A 19,807-nucleotide genomic window follows, 5' to 3' on the forward strand; every position below is an offset into this window, starting at 1 on the left:
GCACCTCACAATGTAGTCTCTGGTGAGCTCAGTGACTTCAAATGTGGTATTATGAAAGAATGCCCACATTTTGCATGAGAAACTTCGTGAGATTTCATCCCTACTGCATATTCCACGGTCACACAAAAAGGACATTACAAAACTTACTATACCATCCATTTTTTTATCAAGGGATAATCATGGAGAATTTACATAAGGTCGAATTGCATTTAATGTATAATTGCATTAATGTATATTGTGCCAAGTGAGAACAAAATAAATATCACAGCATAATAGTTTCAAACAAATAAATTCAATATTATAGGCACCAATGTTATTATAAAAATGTTCCCAAATATATAGATAATAATGTTATATAGAAATAGCTAACTAAAAGCATTTAAGTACATATACGCCCATATATCTGGAGCTAGACATGCCCTATGGGGTGGAGCCAGAGCCAGATTAAGGCTCCAGGGGGCCCGGGTTACTTAAGACAATGGGGCCCACTAAGGACTAAATAAACACACAACTACAGTAAACATACACCTAAACACATGAACAAAGCAAATGTACACACTCATAGCATGCTTACACTCAACCAACACACACGTACACATGTACGTATGTACGTACGTACATACACATCATACATAAATAAACACATAGCATACAGACACACAAATGCATGCATACATGAACACAGCATACATACACAACACACACACACACAGCATAAATACACACATACATACACAACATGCATAAATGCATATATATTTACACATGGAGGGGGGATAGAGAGCAATTAATAACAAACACGGGTGGGCAGGTAATAGCATAGACTGGGGAGGGGGTCAGGTAATAGCATACACTGGTGAGTGGGGTCAGGTAATAGCATACACTGGTGAGTGGGGTAAGAGCATACACTTGGGGGGTGGCAGGTAATAGCATACACTGGGGGGAGCAGGTAATATCATAGAGTGGGATGCAGATAACAGCATACACTGGGGGGCGGTAATGGCATACACTGGGGGGGGCACGTAATGGCTTACATGGGGGGGCGGTAATGGCATACACTGGGGGGGGCACGTAATGGCTTACATGGGGGGGCAGGTAATGGCATACACTGGGAGGGGGGAGGTAATAGCATATACTGCATACACAATAATTCATACACACATACAATACACATACAGCATACAGTAGGAGCAAGTTTCATCTTTGCTCCTTTGGCCATGGCTAGCCATGGCTAGCCATGGCTATTCTATTGTTCTCAGCTTCAATACGTATTGTATTGCAGCTGAGAACAATAGAATAGCCATGGCTAGCCATGGCTAGCCATGACCAAAGGAGCAAAGATGAAACTTGCTTCTACTGTACATACAAACACATACACACCAAGAGCATACATACACATACAGCATACATACGAAAACACACCGTGAGCATACATGCACACATTAACAAACAAACATGCAATACAGCACTATGGCCCTTATTCTGATCGGTGCGGATATTCCCGCATTCTTACGGTGCGGTCCGCACGCCACGGTGTTCTGCCGCGTGCGGCCATCGTCCGTAGAAACGCCCACGGTTCCTCCGCATTCGGACGGACTCACTCTTTAAGAACAGGGCGTGTTTACGGACGACATACAAACCATGCGTGTGCGGGAGAAACACTCAGATTCTGCACGGTATTACAGAGTATTACAGAGTATGCTCGGGAATACCGCATCCGAACGGGAGCCAAGCGGTGCTACCGCACGTAAGCGGAGTATTTACGCCAAACAACCCACTATTATGTATCTTCTGCAAGACATCACATGACCCACTTATTCAAATACCTATCCTCATAAAAAACTTCTTATTTGGAATCAATTAGATGCCAATATATCCTTACAAGCATGCCTAACACATGCATTGCACACATTAACCCTTACAGCAATTGAAGTGCAATGGTTTCAATTAAAGCACTGACAAGCGTCCTATTAGTGAGTAATGAGTAAAGGAGTCGATTCTATTGGGTTCAGGTGTTAATGCTTGTAGTCATTAGGCGTACGTTCGCCTACCGCATGAACGAGTGGTGTCCGCTAAGCAATAGTACACTTGTGGACACCGCACATTTCTGCCCTTTTTGATCGCGTGCATTCGGAGTGCTATCCGAATGTACGCCCCCCAACATAAGTGTACTCCCCCGTATCCGCCCATGTTTCCGCCCCGTTTTGCCCACTTTGAAACTACGCCCATGTGTCATTCCGCATGACGCCCATAATACGCCCATATTTCCCGACTGATTGCGGGGAACAGTTTTGGACGGGATTTGGCCGAACTGGTACGGAGTCAAGGCGTGGCACATGCGCGTTGCGTTCTCCACGCATGCGCAGACGCCGAAAACACGCGATCCGAAAGTATGCGGTAAAGTCCGCGTCAATCAGAATAAGGGCCAATGAGAGAAGTGGACAGGAGGCGATCCGGAGTCTGCTTCTGCTGGGGCGCCACCTGCTCTTTATCACCCTCTGCTGCTGCCAGAGTGCTCTGCTGGCCCTGGAGCTCTGTATGAGCAACAGCAGCCATGTTCCCATTGTGCCGCGCAGGAGGCCCTGGACAGACCCTGCAGAGACGGTGAAATCCACGTGTCTCCATCTGCAGGGACCAGGGGGCCCGGGGTTACGTACCCCCTGGAACCCACCTTATTCCGGCTCTGGGTGGAGCATGACACAACCCTCAATGGCGCGCCATGTATGTATAAGGTGATGGTGAGACAGAGGGTGTCAGGGAGAAACATATAAAGAGAGAGGGAGCAACATGGGCTAGAGAGAAAGGGTTATAACTAAAGACAAAGTGTATCAGGGAAAAAATTAGAGGGGGTGTCTTGGAGTGAGAGAGAGGAGAAAGAGGGAGGGAATAAGAGTGAGATGGTGTCAGGAAGAGAGAGAAAGGGTGTCAGGAAGAGAAAGTTGGAGCAAGACAGCGAGGTTATCAGGGAGAGAGAAGTAAGAAAGGGAGTGAGTGGTTGTCAGGGAGATGGTGATCAAGCAAGATAGAGGATGGGCGAGATGTAATACAGTGTGACTTTTTAGACTTTTACGCACTGTACTATAACACTGCACTGTATTACAAGAAAATGGCCAAATAAGTGCGATTTTAAAACATGAGTAAATATTGCACCCTATCACATACCACCCAGGGTGTCAAGGAGAAAGATAAGGAGGGACAAATGAGGTAATTCAGTACCACTTGCTAAGCAGTGGTCGCTTGCTGCTTAGCGAGCGGTTTAATGTCACCTGGCCTTACGCGAATGTGAGGGGATGTACGTATATAATTTCTCTCCCCTTTGGAAATAAAACTCAGTCTAAAATGACTTTTATTTCTGTTGGAGTCTGTCGAAGAGGGGTGGGCGCTGTGATGTCAGCCACCTACCCGCAGCAGGCATCGGCCCACCTGCTTTCCCAGGGGAAGTCCCAGTGTTTTCATGGGGAAGCCCATAAAGCACTGGGAGTTCCCCCTGCTCTGGCCTTTGCCCTCCCCCCGTCACGTGCGAATGCCTTGGTGACTGTGATAGTTGGCAAACGCGTTCATACAGCCGCCCTGCAAATATGCACATGCGCAGAGCCGCACCATCCGTCCCTAGCGCAAATACACTGGGGATTGATCACTAATAAATCAGGCCCGAAGTGTGAAAGGGTGAGAGGAACAGTGAGAGGGGAGCGAGAGGGCATTAGCATATTTTGGCATTGCTGCTGCAAATAGGGTACAACTTATACCCCTTTCACACCGAGCAGCAAATTACCGAGCTAAAACTTTTCAACCCAGGTCTTAGGCCCGCATTCTGGTCTGAACTTTCCCCTGCACATTGGCACAGGGGAACGATGTTTTGCAACTGCGCATAATTGAGGGGTGGGGCGGCTGGCTGTGGCCACGCCGATGGGAACAGAAAATCACGCCCATGGAAATTCACCCATGACACGGGGGGGGGGGGGTCGTCGCGGACAGCTGATGTCAGCTGCCCGCCCGCTTCCCGTACAGGGACCAGAAGATCTAAGGCACAAGAGAGGTGTCTTAGATCTGCGAGCACTTGCAAAATCATTTGATGGTCAGCGACCATCTTATGATTTTGCCCCCGCCGTGCGAGGGGGGCAGGCATTCGTGTGGGCGGCATCTAGAGGACCCGCAAAGCTGCAAATTTTGCAGCTTTGCCAGTCAACCAGAATGACCCACTAAAATTCGGGGTCGCCGACACTGCTCTTTAAAAGTTTTAACCAATTAATATGCTGCTTGGTGTGAAAGGGGGTCAGACTGCATCCGGCACTCAAACTGTCAGGTAATTGCCGGGTCGCAGGTGTGAAAGGGGTATTGGTACAAAGCCTATTGTTATCATATCACCTAATAATTTAGCATGCATAACACATAACACATCAAAGCTTATGAATAATTATGTGCACTTGTCACTCTGGCAGTAAGTTGCTGTATGAGAATTGCATGCCATTGAAGGATTTGGTTGTTTTTATAATATACATTTTACTTGTAACTCCGTAGTAATAGGATATATCAAGCTGTGCCATTGCGATTTGTTTTGTAATAAGCACATCAAAAAATCCCAGCCATGTCTGACCTGGCGTATCGCTCTGAAGTTGAGAATCTGCATCAAATTAAAGACAGATGATTAACTACCTTCTGTGTTTGATGTGGACTCCTGCTGAACATCTACCTCCAGCGTCAATCATTATTCCTCTTCTGAAATGGATCAGAAAAAAAAGAAAAAACTTTTAAACAGCTTGACTATACATACAAATATATGATTACTTTTACTAAATTAGTTGTTGTTTTATAACAAGTTATAATTTTTCCATCAGATGTTAGTCATATTCTAGTTGAAGAACCATACTGGTCACACCTACAGAAAAGATGATTTCTTGGGCTGATTAAACATCCAGGTAAATATAGGCAGGTAAATACAAGTTCCTTTTTTGGGGCAGTGGTTGGCTTCTGTGTGAAAGGATCAACTCAGATCATCCATTTCGGGTTCGCAAACCATTTCATACCTCCCAACATGACCCTCTCCAGGAGGGACACAATGCTCTGTTTCTGGACTTTCCTCTTAATGTATGATTGCCATTGCCTGTTTTAAATAGGATAATTAATAAGAAAGGTGTTTCAGCAGTGGCGTAAGTTTGTCCCAGTTGCCCGGAGGCAAGATAAATATTGGTGCCCCCCCAACACACACACACACACACACACACACCATCTTATATAAATATATGCATGCATGTGTGTGTGTGTGTATGTATGTTATGGATATTATGTTTAGAATAAAGAGAGTGTGACATCTATGGTCCTGCTAGGAGGAGGAGTCAGCCACAGAAGTGATATCAACAACCTTCAATTACCTGATTCAAACTCACAGGGGTGGAGAGATGCCCCCTTGGGAGCAGGAGCCCGGCGGCAGATGACTCCATTGCCTCCCAGAGTTCTGCCTCTGTGTTTCAGCACAGGTGATGGTAATCATAAACTAATGCCTGGTACACACCAGGACGACTAGGGCCCGATCCCCTCAATCTAGATCCAATTCTGACCAATTGGATGTAGATTGTGTGGTGATTGGGCCCTTTTCTGTCCTGGTGTGGACCTATACCGATCCGATGCGCGGTCCCGCGGGTCGGTCGGTCGTTATTCAGATCCTACCTGCTGCAGGTAGGATCTGAATAACGACCATACTGCCGGGTGCGGGTCGCCATTGGATCGGACCCGCTCACGGTGCACATCGTGAGCGGGTCATGCCCCCCGCATCATCGTGAGCGGGTCTGAAGAAACACTGACGACCCGCTCACTATGTGCATCGTGAGCGGGTCGTCCTGGTGTGTACCCTACATAAGAGGGAAGTCCAGGAACAGAGCATTGTGTCCCTCCGGGAGTGGGTCATGTTGGGAGGAATGCATTTCATGACCTGGGTTATTCCTGGGTCAGCTGCAGTGTGAAAGTCATGACCTGGGTCAGGCCAAAAAGATTGCTAATTGGAGGGTCAGGAGTGCTTGGAGATTGTGTCATCCCCAAGCATCCTGTGTGAACAAAGAAAACCTGGAATAATGTGCCAGTGGCAGTCTGAAAGGGTAAGTACATCTAAATTCCCAGCTCTAACCTGTGTTCAGCAACCTGGGTCAGACATGGGTTGGAGCAAAAGAGGTATTAATCTGCAGGGAGTGGTAACAGAGGTCCCTCTCACTGCTGAGTCATGACAGCTGCGTACACACTAAACCAGTGGTTCTCAGTTGCCAAACAGATCACATTTTCCAGGCCAGGAAAAAATTTGTCAGTCAGTAATGAGTGCATCTGTGCACCCGGCAGGTGCACAGATGCACTCATTACTGACTGACAAATTTTAAAAGATCCACAGGTGGAGCTAATTATTTCACTTGATTCTGTGAGGAGACCTGCAAGCTATGCACTGTGTGGGGTCCACCGTCCTGAGGACTGACTTTGAGAACCTGTGCACTAGACTAGTGGTCCCCAACCAAAGTCCTCAAGGCACACAAAGAGTCCAGGTTTTATGGCTATCCTTGCTAATTCACAGAGGGTATAATCAAGATGGCTGAGGTACAAATTAGGTCATCTGTGCCTAAGCCTGGACAATCGTAATCCCCAGCCAGCCGGGGTAGGGGTTATTTGGTCGACCAATATCACTAGGCAACAGCCAAAAAGGATCCTACGTAAAAACAACCAATAATTACTGATTTCAACGCGCTGAACACAAATATGATGTTTAAAATTGTTTATTAGTTCAAGTTTTCTGTGGTCACAAATTGCCCTCCCCCCCCCCCCCCCCCCCCCCCGCTATGCGAGCCACCTATTCTATTCTCCCTCTATGGGGGTCGTGGACCCCCACGAGGGAAGATAGCCAACGGCAATCGGGAACCCGGCTGTCGGTGTTTTGACAGTCGGGATTCCGACTGTCGGGATCACGTCCGGCACCCCACCACGTTGAGGCTGCCAATTTATATACACACAGCATGTGTCAGAAATCAAATGAAGCAAAGCAGTGGGTGTGGGTTCCTTCAGGTGATGGTGTGGACCAGTGGTGGGTTTTACCTATGGGCTGCAGCCCTTCCAGCTAAAATCTGCCACTGCCTCTGCCTAAAGTGAAGCCAGATGCAGTCTGTGAGACTGCTCTGGCGTCACGGTGACTGGCAGTGACTTGCTATTGGAAGTCGAACCTGCCAGTCACTCAAGACATCCCATCGGGAGGTGTTCCCTCCCTCCGGGATGCCTCTCTCTGTGCAAATGCGCGGCAGCCCCCAGAGCAGGTTCTGCGCATGCGCAATATGTATGAAGTTACTGCGCATGGCTGACCCCGTGCAGGGGACCAGCGGCAGTGGAGTGCGGTGGTGGTGGCGGTGACAGTGGCAGCAGAGGGGGGGACACAATACGGCAGCCCTCCTGCTCCAAAACAGTAAGAGCCGCTACTGGTGTGGACACAGACTGCAGCATTCAGTGGGTATGGAGCCACTCTCCCTACACCCCCTGGCTGCACCGATCACTGCTGAGGGTTGGGCAGGTGCCAGACCAGTCGCCCAGAGGCATGATATATGTTGGTGCAATATATATATATATATATATAGTAAAGAAGAAGAGGGCGGCACTCACGGGTTTAAGTAGAAAAAATCTTTAGTGCTGATGCGCCTCTTTTTCACACCTTGAAAAAGAGGCGCATCAGCCTCGAAACATCGGGGGTTTTTTTTGTGACACGTTCTGCACTAAAGATTTTTTCTACTTAAACCCGTGAGTGCCGCCCTCTTCTTCTTTACTTTGTATTACAACGACCGGGAAGGCAACACGGTACAAGGAACCCAACAACCAGAGTGCCGACCGATCTTGAGCATTTATATATATATTTATATATTACCCCAATAGTCAGGGCCAGCCCTCCTTCACCCCCACAGTGTCCGGTGCAGGCAGGGAGGCTTCCATCTCCCTGCCTGCAGCCGTCCCCCTGCTCCTCGGCGGCATTCGCCGGGGGGGGTTAAAATTCGCCGCCAGGGGCAGAGAGCCCCTGAAGCGTTGAATAGGTGGCTGCCAGGCAAATCTCCCTGAAGGGAGAATTGCGGCGAAAGTGCAGCGAATCCTACACAGGATTCACTGCCGCCCGCGATTCTACCCATTGAATACCTGCCACTGTCTGTAACTATCCAGTTTGTTTTATCCCTATTTCTAATTGGAAAGAGCAACAGAACCTGTATAAGAAACTGGGAATAAATAATCAGCTGCTAGTCCTGCTTCAATACCGAAAGAAGAAAAAAGCAAGATCCCCTGTGGTGCAACCTAACAGCCTAAGATGCTGTAAGGGAGGGTGATATCCTCCCATGCTGTAAGAAATACACAAGAAGAAAAAAGAAGGCAACAGCGCTAGTGGTAGAAAACTTACATAACCAGTGCGGCTTGATGATAAAATCATTAATATTAATTTAGCGCACACATATTTCACAGGGCTTCACAGAGAATATTTGGCCAATCGCATCAGTCCCTGCCCCAGTGGAACTAACAATCTATGGCCCTCATTCTGGTTGACTCAGTAAGCTGTGAAGCTCGCAGCTTACCGAATCCCAGAGGGGCCGCCTTGCCGAATCGAAATCCACAAGTCCTTAGGCAAGCCTTTACTAGCAGATCTGATCGCTGTAGATGTCCCATGCTGGCCAGAATGACCTCTCCTGTGCTGGTCCCGGTGATGCAGCGTTATGAGGGGGTACAACATCACTGTAGTCCTTATAGGGCTGTATCTTAATGTGTTTCTCAGATACTGTCTCTGAAGACATTGAGGGTCTGTTCCTCAGCAGGGCTTGATTAAAGGTTTCGGAGGGCTGCTATTGAACCCACGGACCACTCAGCCAGCATTGCAGTGTAACCATCCCGGGACTTGTTTACATCTTTCCACCTCATGCTTGATTCAGAGCTGTTTTCCAGGTTCTCCATCTATCTGAAAAACTCCACTCTTTTTCTCTGTGGGACATCTGTCATATACGTCATTTTAGTCATATTTTATGTATTTTAATGATCGGAATTAAAAGGTATTACACTATATATCCTTTTCTTCATTTGAATTGCATATATGCTTTCATAAACCTGTGGGACTATCGAGACAACCAAGGGGTGTGGAAATATCCAGACGTGACTACGGGCCTGATTCAAATTCATTTGGTACTGCGTGCATTCGCACGCAGTACCGATGTTGCGCGTCTGCGCATGCGCAGGCGGGTATCTGCGCATGTGCAGGCGTATGGTGCATGTACCCACGGCGACCTTTCGGGTCGCCGGGTGCACGCACCTATGCCGGCGTGGGGGGGGGGGGGGCGGAGATGGGTGGGCGGTTAGATGTGGGCGGTTACCCGAGCCATGCGAATGGATGTTTATGCAAAGCATCCATTCGCAGCTGTTCGGGCGAAGCCGCACTTTGAGGGGGCGGCGGGGGGGGGGGGGGGGGGCGGTCGTTCGCCGGGCGGGGTTTGGTGGACTCGCAGCCTTGCGAATCAACCTGAATAAACCCCTAAATCTGTTGAAGTATTCTATTTGGGAGAAGAGGAGATGCCCTTCTTCCCAAAGGCACACATGGTAGATTTATTTCCTATAAGCGCTGGTGTTGGGATTGATCCTATTGGTATCTTGGATACCTGACTTCCTAATACACATGTATCCCCTTTGTATTGCTGCTGAACAGGGGCACCGTTATGGACCTGGTAAAATGGAGAGGGTGTGACAACCAGGTGGGGGCGTGGCCTCTGCACGGGGTGTGGCCACATCCAAGTGGGGGGGGAAATTTTTTAATTTGTTCAGGGTGCAGGGTGGCAAGGTGCAAGGTGGCAGGCAGGATCATCATGGCATACACAGAGGCACAGGCTGCAAGAGTTTTTCTCCCCAGCTCACCACACAGCACTGAGCAGCATGTGTTGAGCTGGGGAGAGAGCCTGTGCTGAATCAGCAACCTGTCATCTCTCTACCCACAGCCCAGCTCCCTGGGGGAGGGGAGCAGGACCCGAGCCCCTCCAGCAGACCCGAGCCCAGGTATAAAATACCCGCTCCTTCCCCCCCTCTTGAAGACACTGCTGCTAAACACACGTGTATGGGCATTTAGGGACTCGCCAGTCACTGGCATGTAGGAACTAATACTTGTGAGTGACATGTGAAGGAGACTTTGGCTTTAGCAATAATAAATGAAGAGAGCGCAAATTCAATTATTAAATGTTAAACAAAATTTATGAAACATAAAATCCACTAAGAAAATGCTTGAATCATAAAATAAAACACATAAAACATAATATTTTTGCAATACATACATAAATTCACATACACACTAGCCCAATTGCGCAGATAAAGAAATTGTGTGAACACTTATTTCAACCTCCTAATATTGTGTCCCATGTGGACTCCCCCCAGGGGCATCCAGAAATGTTCTGTATATATAAGATGGTACGGGTGTAAGGCCCAGGGGTTAAATTACAGTCTGATTTGAAATGAGCAGAGCTGGGGTTCTCAGAGGGGGATACAGTCATTAGGTTTACAACAACTAGGTCGCCAAGCATTGGGTGGACACAACTAGGTCGACATGGGTCATGGTCGACATCGGTCAAGGTCGACATGACATTAGGTTGACACAGACATTAGGTTAACATGGGCTAGGTTGACAGTCAAAAGGTCGACATGGGGTTTTTCACTGTTTTTTTAGACGACATGTGCCGACAGGTGGTATTTCATGCCCTACTATCCACTAGGGCTTGATGGGAGAATAAAATAGTGTGCTGAGCATAGCGAGGCACCGTGCCCGAAGCATTGTGAGCAAAGCGAGCGATGTGAGGGGATGCGGTGCACTTCAAACTGTGCCCATGTCGACTGTGTCGACATTCGGGTTAAAAAAAACCAGTGAAAAACATCATGTCAACCTTTTGACTGTCGACCTAGCCCATTTAGACCCAATGCTTGTGTCGACCTTGACCCATGTTGACCTTGACCCATGTCAACCTAGTGGTGTCGACCCAATGCTTGTCGACCAAATGATCCACACCCCTCAGAGGTAACCCATCCAAGATGTAGTATTAGACTTATATGAGGACAATGTAGCTGTCTCATGGCTACCTCCACCTGGAGGGGAGCTATGCAAGCTCTGGATGTGTATGCCGGGAGTGTATAGAAAGTCTGACCTGTTGCCTGACACAAAGCTGGTGTTCTATAATCTCCAATCTGGAGGGAGTCTCACATGCTCTGGATGGGATGCAGTTAAGATCCCGGCGGTCGGGATCCCGGCGTTCAGAATCCCGACGCCGGAATCCCGACCGCCGAAATGCCGACACTTTCTCCCTCCTGGGGTGTCCACGACACCCCTGGAGGGAGAATAAAATAGCGTGCCGAGCGTAGCGAGGCACCGGGCCCGCTGCGTGGCGAGCGCAGCGAGCCCGCAAGGGGGGGCGATCCACGTCCCCCCCTTGTCGGCATTTCGGCTGTCGGGATTCCGGCGTCGGGATTCTGAACGCCGGGATCCCGACCGCCGGGATTCAATACTGAATCCGCTCTGGATGTGGTTCTCAGATTTTTCTGCAGGTCCCGACAAGCAAGAAGCAGTGGTACAGCCACGTACCTTTCAGACTGGAGGACTGGAGGAAGCCTCACTAGCTCTATGTTTGCATGCACTGGCATATTGGTCTTCCCAGTGGCGGATTGGCCACTGAAATTACCGGGAAGAATCCCCGGAGGCCGCCCACCCAGGAGGCCACTGGATCTCCAGCCTGTCCTTACATTTAAATAACTTTTTTCTTTAAACTCACAAGAGAAGTTGCGGCCAAGAGCCTCAGAGTCGCTGGGGTAGATTTAAAAGCGCCGCTATAACACTTCCTTTTAGTAGCGAGGCGAAGCAGGAGGGGAGAGCGACAAGATCTACTCCGGCAATGCCTCCTCCAGCTGACAGCGCGTCAGTTAACACTGAGGCGCTGTCTGCTTCTCCCCGGCCGGCTCACTGAGCATGCGCGGGATCTCGCTACTCACGCAAGATCCCCAGCGCAGCTCAGAGCCAGTAGCAGGGACAGCGCTGTCCCTGCTGTAAGCATAGGGCATCGCCGTCTGCAGCTGTCGAAGTCGATAGCTGCAGGCAGCGGAACGGTCAGGGATGCTGACCGTTCATAAATTAGGCAGGAGGCAGCCGCGCACCACGAAATATCGTAACTGCGCTATGCCTCCTGCCCCACCGCATGTAATACACCCGCTCAGCGGGTGTCATAGATTAGGGGAAGCGCTATCTCCCTGCCACAAGGCACGGGGATGGCGCATATTCTCCTGATCGTTTGTTAATAAATCTACCCCTCTGTCCGCATACAGACAGAGACCCTGCACCCTTCCAAAGATGGCCACCGCCTGATTGGGGACAGATGCCAAAGGTGCTCCTGCACCCCTAGCCCCTCCTCGACTCCTAGTATAGAGTGACAGCTGACAGGCTGTTGCGACTCGCTTGGGCCGGGCTGGCTGACAGTAGGGGGAGATACTGTAGCTGCACAGGCAGCCTGTACTTCCTCAAAGGCTGAACTCCACCCACGTGACTGCTGTAGAGGAGATCTGGCCGGGGGAAGAAGAGACTGTGCGGTACTTGTGAGTTATCCGGACGCCCGATTTCAAAATCGGGTCGGATCGGGCACATCGCATCGCATCGCATGCGACCATCGGATGCGATGCGATGCGATGCGATGACCCGATTTTTCCATAGGAATCAATGTTAAAATGGACTGAGTCCATTTTAACATGGAATTCAATGGGAAAAAGGGGTCCTTTTCATACCCCTACTATCCAAGTGGGCATGGAGTTGGATATAAACCTGTGGCGAGCGTAGCGAGCCACCGAGCCCGAAGCGTGGCGAGCGTAGCGAGCCCCGCGAGGGGACACGGAATACCGTCCCCTCGCGGGGCTCGCTTCGCTCGCCACGCTTCGGGCTCGGTGGCTCGCTACGCTCGCCACAGGTTTATATCCAACTCCATGCCCACTTGGATAGTAGGGGTATGAAAAGGACCCCTTTTTCCATAGGAATCATTTTAACATTGATTCCTATGGAAAAATCGGGTCATCGCATCCGATGGTCGCATGCGATGCGATGCGATGCGATATCGCATCGCATCGTATCTGATTGTATGCCTTAACTTAAGGCATACAATCAAAAAATCGGGCGTCCAGATAACTCACAAGTACCGACTGTGCTGCCTGTGACTGTAGGAGAGCTGCTGGCCGGGGGAAGGAGACTGTGCTCATCAGCTGGGCAAGTACAATGTGCAGATTTTTTTAGCTCTAATAGGGGGACGGGGTGAATGCTGAGTGTGTGTTTGTTTGTACAGTACATGCTGTGTGTGTGTGTTTGTACATGCTTTGTGTCTATGCTGTACTGTATGTGGGTACATGGTATGTGTATGTCTATGTATATGTTGCATGTATGTGTGCAAATGCTGTGAATATCTATGCTATGTGTGTCTGTGTATCTATGCTATCTGTGTATAACTGTGTACATGCATGCACCTATGCTATTTGTGTGTATCTATGCTGTTTCTGTATGTATGTTATATACAGATGTAGCGCCTCTGGCTATTGCTTCGCCAGGGCCAGAATCTGCCCTCTGGCAATCGGAGAGGTGCTCCATCTGACTGAGACGCGCGTGCGTCTTACATGCATGCGCGTCTCAGTTTCCCGTCGACGGGGGGACGGGAACCCTGTCCGTCTCCGCTTCAGGTAGATGGTTAGGGGGGGGGAGCAATGCGGCAGGGATCCGGGGCGACTCTCGGCGTGGCGGCGGGGACCCGGGGGGAGCCCCGTTGTAAGGCGACGCACGCATCTCGCGGCTGGCGGGGGATGGCAGCTGGCGAATCTTCCGCCATCCCCTGCAATAGCGAGAGGCGCTCCATCTGTATGTGTGCATGCAGTATGTACATGTATGCATACCTCACAACTGAAAATCAGTGGGGTTGGGACTTATGCCTGCGCATGACCTGGGTGTCAAATCACAAAAGGGGTGTGGCTTCCCCATCTTTCGTTGCTGTGGTGGCCATGGCCAGCGCTCTGTGATCTGCTGCCCATGCCTCTTGTCTCTCTAAATAGACGCTGCTTCACCGCTGCTCTGCTAGAGCAGCAAATTATGAGGACTCACAACTGCCCCCCTCTCAGGACACTCAATGGACACAAAATTTCCCAGGGCCACTTTTATTCCCCAATCCGCCCCTGTTCTGCACGAAAAAATTACATTAGTGATGGTTGTTCTCGTGCATATTGTGTGATATATCTAGTGCGTATGCAGCCTGTCTGCTAAATGTAACTAGGTGCAGCTAATGGTGGATTTTTACCACAAAGCTGGTGCTCAGAGTCCTGTGGATCTCAGGTGGCCATGCGGCCCTGTATAAAGGGCATTTTCGGTTTACTGCGGGCTCTGCTGAAATTGTCCAAGTGCAGGGACAGCTGCATTCTGCAAGTGACCGATCATGTCACACGTGTGTATTACTTCACACACGTATCTTGATAGACAGGCAATAGGTCGGTACCAAAAGGCCGACACGTGAAAAGGTTAACTCCTTCCATGGTGGGTTTTTGGTGGGGCATGGACCTCCTTATTCTTTGAGGGGAGGAGACAAGAGATTGCGCTTCTCCAACCCCTCGCTGTCTCCAGCTGACACCTTTCAAATATGGTGCCGGCTAGTAAGCCAATCAGAACTCACTGTCCGGTAGCCAATCACGAGCCGGTGCCATATTTGAAATGTGTCTGCAGGAGATAAGTGGCGGGCAATTGGCTATGCAGAAGGTGCTGCCAGATGGTGCACACTTAGTTACAGTGGTATGCACGGAACTCTTCCGGGGTGGCCTGTGCTGACACTGCAGCTGGCCCCGAGCATAATACTGAAGGGGTTCCTGAAGACTATGCTGTAATAGAATATAATGAGGGAACACAACAAGTAATGTAAGGGACATAAATTAGTCATGAAAATATAGTGCTACAAATTTTATTGCACTATGGGGTCTATTTCCACCTCTGGGTACAGCCACCAATCACTTGTAAATAAATGTTGTAATGAAAACCATCCTAAGACATAGACTTATGTTTTTCTTCTCTCAGCCTCCAAGATGGTGGGAGCCCAGGAAATTGAAATTCAGACTTCGTCAATACAACAGCAGTCACTTGTACAGTCAGCAGAAACCAGTAGCCACCAGTAAGAGTGCCACGAGTGTGGCAAAGTGTTCAAGTGGTCTTCGGGGAGAGGCCCTACAGTGTTCAGAATGTCCGAAGGCTTTCAAAGGCTCTTTGGCGCTTCTCTACCATCAGGAGCCACACCGGGGAGCGTCCGTATAAGTGTGGGGATTGCGGCAAAGCGTTCAAACGCTCGTCTTTATTACAGATCCACCAGAGCGTCCACACAGGGTTCCAAACTTTCAAGTGTAACGTCTGCGGAATGGCGTTCATGTGGTCCTCTCATTATCAGTACCAAATGCGTCAACACACGGGAGAGAGGCCGTACAAATGAAACATCTGCGAGAAGGCGTTTAAAAACTCCTCCAGCCTAAGGCGACACAGAAACATCCACACGGGAGAGAGGCCTTACGTGTGCTCCATCTGCGGCAAGGCTTTCACTCAGTCCACAAACTTGAAGCAACACAAGCGCATCCACACCGGAGAAAGCCCCTACAAGTGTGGCGAATGCGGTAAATCCTTTACCCACTCCTCCAACCTTCTGCTTCACCAGCGCATGCATAACGGCGGGATCATGCACAAATGCGACCTGTGCGGCAAAGTTTTCATCTCTGACGCTTTCCTGCAGAGGCACTTGCAGTCACACGCGATTGAGCAGACTTTCGTGCAAGCCAGCGCTGAGGTTTTCCTGACCACTGCGGGCGACATGTACATGGTGGAGATGCTTTATAAATGTGGCACATGTGATGGGACGTTCAAGAGCGAGGACTTGCTTCTCGAGCACCAGCAGAGTCACGCTGTGGAGCAGATTTTCTCTTGCACTTCTTGCGATAAGACATTTAAAAGTGCTTCAGGGTTATCGCACCACCAGAACAGTGGCACAGACACTGTATGCGCAGATGAGCCGATGGCCGCGGCGGCAGGAGGGACCAAAGTCAGACGAGCCTCCTCTTTCATGCCCACCATCCTTTAACAATTGAAAATCTACCTAAAGCCTCTGGCATTCAGGGCCTGATTCAGACCTGTCAGGAGAATGCCTAGTATTTTTATGGGGACTACACTGGAGACTGAGGGATAGGAGTCATGGCCAGCAGTTTATGGAGTGCTGGCCATGCCCCCATAGTGGTGTAAATAGGGCGTGGCCTTACGGGAACTCCCCCTGGCCATACATCCCAATTTTGGTTGTGCACCTTTGGAGCGTTCAGGCGATCCTGTTCAATTTTCTTTAAAGTTTAATGGTATGCTGTACATCACATAACATTATGGATTGTTTTAGAACAGAAAACCAATGTTATCACAAATGGGCCAAATCAAGCAACTGCTTCAATGGACACCCTGCAGGCATTTGAGGGCGTGGCGCCGGTGTTTTCTCTGACAATGATGTCACCAGCAGCCTCCTGCTCCCCATGATCTTTTTGGCAACAAGTGAGTCCTGGCTCACTCAGCGCTGTGAGCTGGGGGAAATCATTTGATTGTGAATGATGTTCCACCCATGTGCACTGCTGCATACGCGTTCGTAGTCGCACACAGGGGCGGGTCTATGCGTTCGGTGGCACAGTGGCTACCCGCTCGCTGGGTTTCGGACTCTAGCAGCCCAGCGAGCAGGTCTGAATCAGGCCTATAATGTAGACATTTGTATATAGAAAGTAGTAAATCTCTAGAAACTGTCTTTGGTTTAATGTGATCTTTCAGCCACACCCAGGCAGAGGCAGGTTACACTTATGTAGGCATCTAGCCTAAAAACAGATTGTAAAGTACTGGAGATAAGTACCATCTCCAGGAATCCAGACTAGTGAAGAGGGAACAATTGTCGACCAATCTATGATCAGTGGTAATATTAAACAGGCACCTTTTCCACTGCTAGGACTTAACAACAAGTCCTTCCACTGGGTGCCGGGAGCCTTGTGTGCCGTGCCGGGAGCCTTCCACTGGGTGCCGGGACTTGCCTTGTCTCCCTTGAAAAATATTGGGGGTAGGGCGCCAATGTTTTATTCTGGCCCATGGCACCAAAAAATGGTGATCATAAGGCATCTTTCTTTTTCGGGGGGAGGAGGGGGGCTAAGAGCCCATCATGGGAGATGTAAAGTGATTGCTAGTCCAGGCAGGGCTGCTGCATGTGCGGGCAATGACACCGTGAGCGAGATTGTGTACTACTTACCCGGGCATCTCGGAGGGTCCCTGCAGGAGCCAGGGCCCACAAGCCCTACTTCTTGCCTGTCAGCTGGCACTGCACTGCAGAAGGTCCAGAGATGCTGAGTGCAGCAGTCTTCTCTGGCTGGAAGGAGGGGTAAGCAATTGCACTGAGCGCACCTCCTCCCTGGATTAAACTGGCTGAGGGGCACATGATGCACATTCCCTCCCGCCCCCCTACCCCCTTGCTGGTCGCTACAAAATCGTGGCTAAAAAGTGGGTGTGACCACACAGCTGCTATTATTCCACACCCCTTTCTTTACCAGGGCCCTGGACATCATGCGTGCGGGACATCCATCCACACATGGACAGGCAGACATTTAGGACATAGGCAATGCAGATCCTAGGCAGCAAGTCTAACGCCGTGATCAAGGTAAAGCTCAGGAATGCTTTCTGGAGCTTGTAATCTTTCATAGTGTAGCAGCCAGAATAGACACCTATTAGGCTGTTTTAATGGACACTCAATATTTCCAGGTATCCTCTGCTGTTGATAAATACATACCCTCCAACATGACCCATTGCGTTCGGTATACAATGCTCTGTTCCTGGTCTTCCCTGGTAATGTATGCTTGCCATCTCCTGTGGGGAGCTGGATCATTGACGAGAAGGTTGTTTCAACTCAGGTGATGGCAATCATACATTACCAGGGACGTCCAGGAACAGAGCATTGTGTACCGAATGCAATGGGTCATGTTGGAGGGTATGTAAATATGTATTAATGGAGAGAGAAATCCTGCTGCTTACCACTGGTAATCTGTGGTGCTTGGCTATTGCAGATCATTTTCATTTATGTCGTATTTGTTATCACTTTACAGCGGTGTACGATCTACGGACTGATCCACACGTATGGGCTAAACATGTGGTGGCAGTGAGTGCTTTATGCATATGCTAAGGACATTGGCTTTGGTAAGGTAAGTACATTGATTATATGCAGTGCTGGCCACCCTGAGCAGCTGCCAGTCAGGATATGCATGTGCAGAAAGAGTTAGATTTGGGTGGGTTATAATTGTTTCTGTGCAGGGTAAATACTGGCTGCTTTATTCTTACACTGCAATTTAGATTTCAGTTTGAACACACCCCAGCCAAATCTAACTCTCCCTGCACATGTTGCATCTACCCCACCTGCAGTGCAGCATGGTTTTGTCCAATAGAGAAAATATTTGCTTTTGCGATCCAGTCTGAATCAGGCCCTATATTTGTACATCGACAAAGTGAAGCCCCTGTGTTAGTGATGGTTATATTGAGCCTCTGAGACAGTCAGCTACAGAGAAGCTGTGGGGGTAATCCTACTGTGCACGAGACCTGCTCCACTTCTGCCAGGAGACAGCGCCACCCCCCCCCCCCCCTCCCAGTGCCTACGGCCACCCTGCCTGTGGTGAGCCCATGGCATGTTGGTTCAGCTGTTCATACATAACGGGACTGATTCAGACCAGATCGCAGTGATTAGTTTGCCTGATCGAGGCCGCAGCTGACGTCACACAGCCTCCCCTAACAGGCTTTGGCATGTCTGCGTTTCCCCGTCACCCCCAGCATTTTACCTGACACGCCCTGAATCTTTCTTGACACGCCCATTAAATACCCCCAGATGCCCACTTCATGTCAATCACCTTACAAACGGCTTGCGAATAGAGTAATCGGCTCCCAATAAATGAACCCTAGAATATATCTGTGCGCATGTACATGTGGTAGGGAATATAGATGTATATACACATGGTACTGCGCTGTATATACACCTGGTACTGCGCTGTATATACACTTGGTACTGCGCTGTATATACACTTGGTACTGCGCTGTATATACACTTGGTACTGCGCTGTATATACACCTGGTACTGCGCTGTATATACACTTGGTACTGCGCTGTATATACACTTGGTACTGCGCTGTATATACACCTGGTTCTGCGCTGTATATACACCTGGCTCTGCGCTGTATATACACCTGGCTCTGCGCTGTATATACACCTGGTACTGCGCTGTATATACACCTGGCACTGCGCTGTATATACACCTGGTACTGCGCTGTATATACACTTGGTACTGCGCTGTATATACACTTGGTACTGCTCTGTATATACACCTGGTACTGCGCTGTATATACACCTGGTACTGCGCTGTATATACACTTGGTACTGCGCTGTATATACACCTGGTACTGCGCTGTATATACACCTGGTACTGCGCTGTATATACACCTGGTACTGCGCTGTATATACACCTGGTACTGCGCTGTATATACACCTGGTACTGCGCTGTATATACACCTGGTACTGCGCTGTATATACACATGGTATTGCACTATACTGTATATACACATGGTACTGTGCAATACAGTATATACACATGGTACTGTGCCAGGGCCGGCGCTACCCACTCAGCAGCTCCTGCAAAGCAGGGAGGCGCCATGCTGAAAAGGCGCTGTCTCCCTCCCTGCTCTGCTAAAGCTGCCTCAGCCC

At 49.5% G+C, this 19,807-nt stretch overlaps 1 long non-coding RNA gene across 2 annotated transcripts in view; it reads left to right on the top strand.

The window, feature by feature from the left end:
* The first annotated feature begins 2,587 nt into the window (after positions 1 to 2,587).
* The window catches only part of LOC146036664 (uncharacterized), a 39,871-nt gene continuing 22,651 nt past the window's right edge, over positions 2,588 to 19,807 (top strand). For both annotated transcript variants that reach the window (XR_014460910.1, XR_014460912.1), the window contains exons 1-3: positions 2,588 to 2,721; positions 4,836 to 4,930; positions 18,169 to 18,264. This is a non-coding gene — a long non-coding RNA (uncharacterized LOC146036664). The remainder of the gene's footprint in view (positions 2,722 to 4,835; positions 4,931 to 18,168; positions 18,265 to 19,807) is intronic.

Source organism: Crinia signifera, chromosome 9, assembly GCF_055691185.1.
Source record: "Crinia signifera chromosome 9, ASM5569118v1, whole genome shotgun sequence".
Taxonomy (NCBI): domain Eukaryota; kingdom Metazoa; phylum Chordata; class Amphibia; order Anura; family Myobatrachidae; genus Crinia; species Crinia signifera.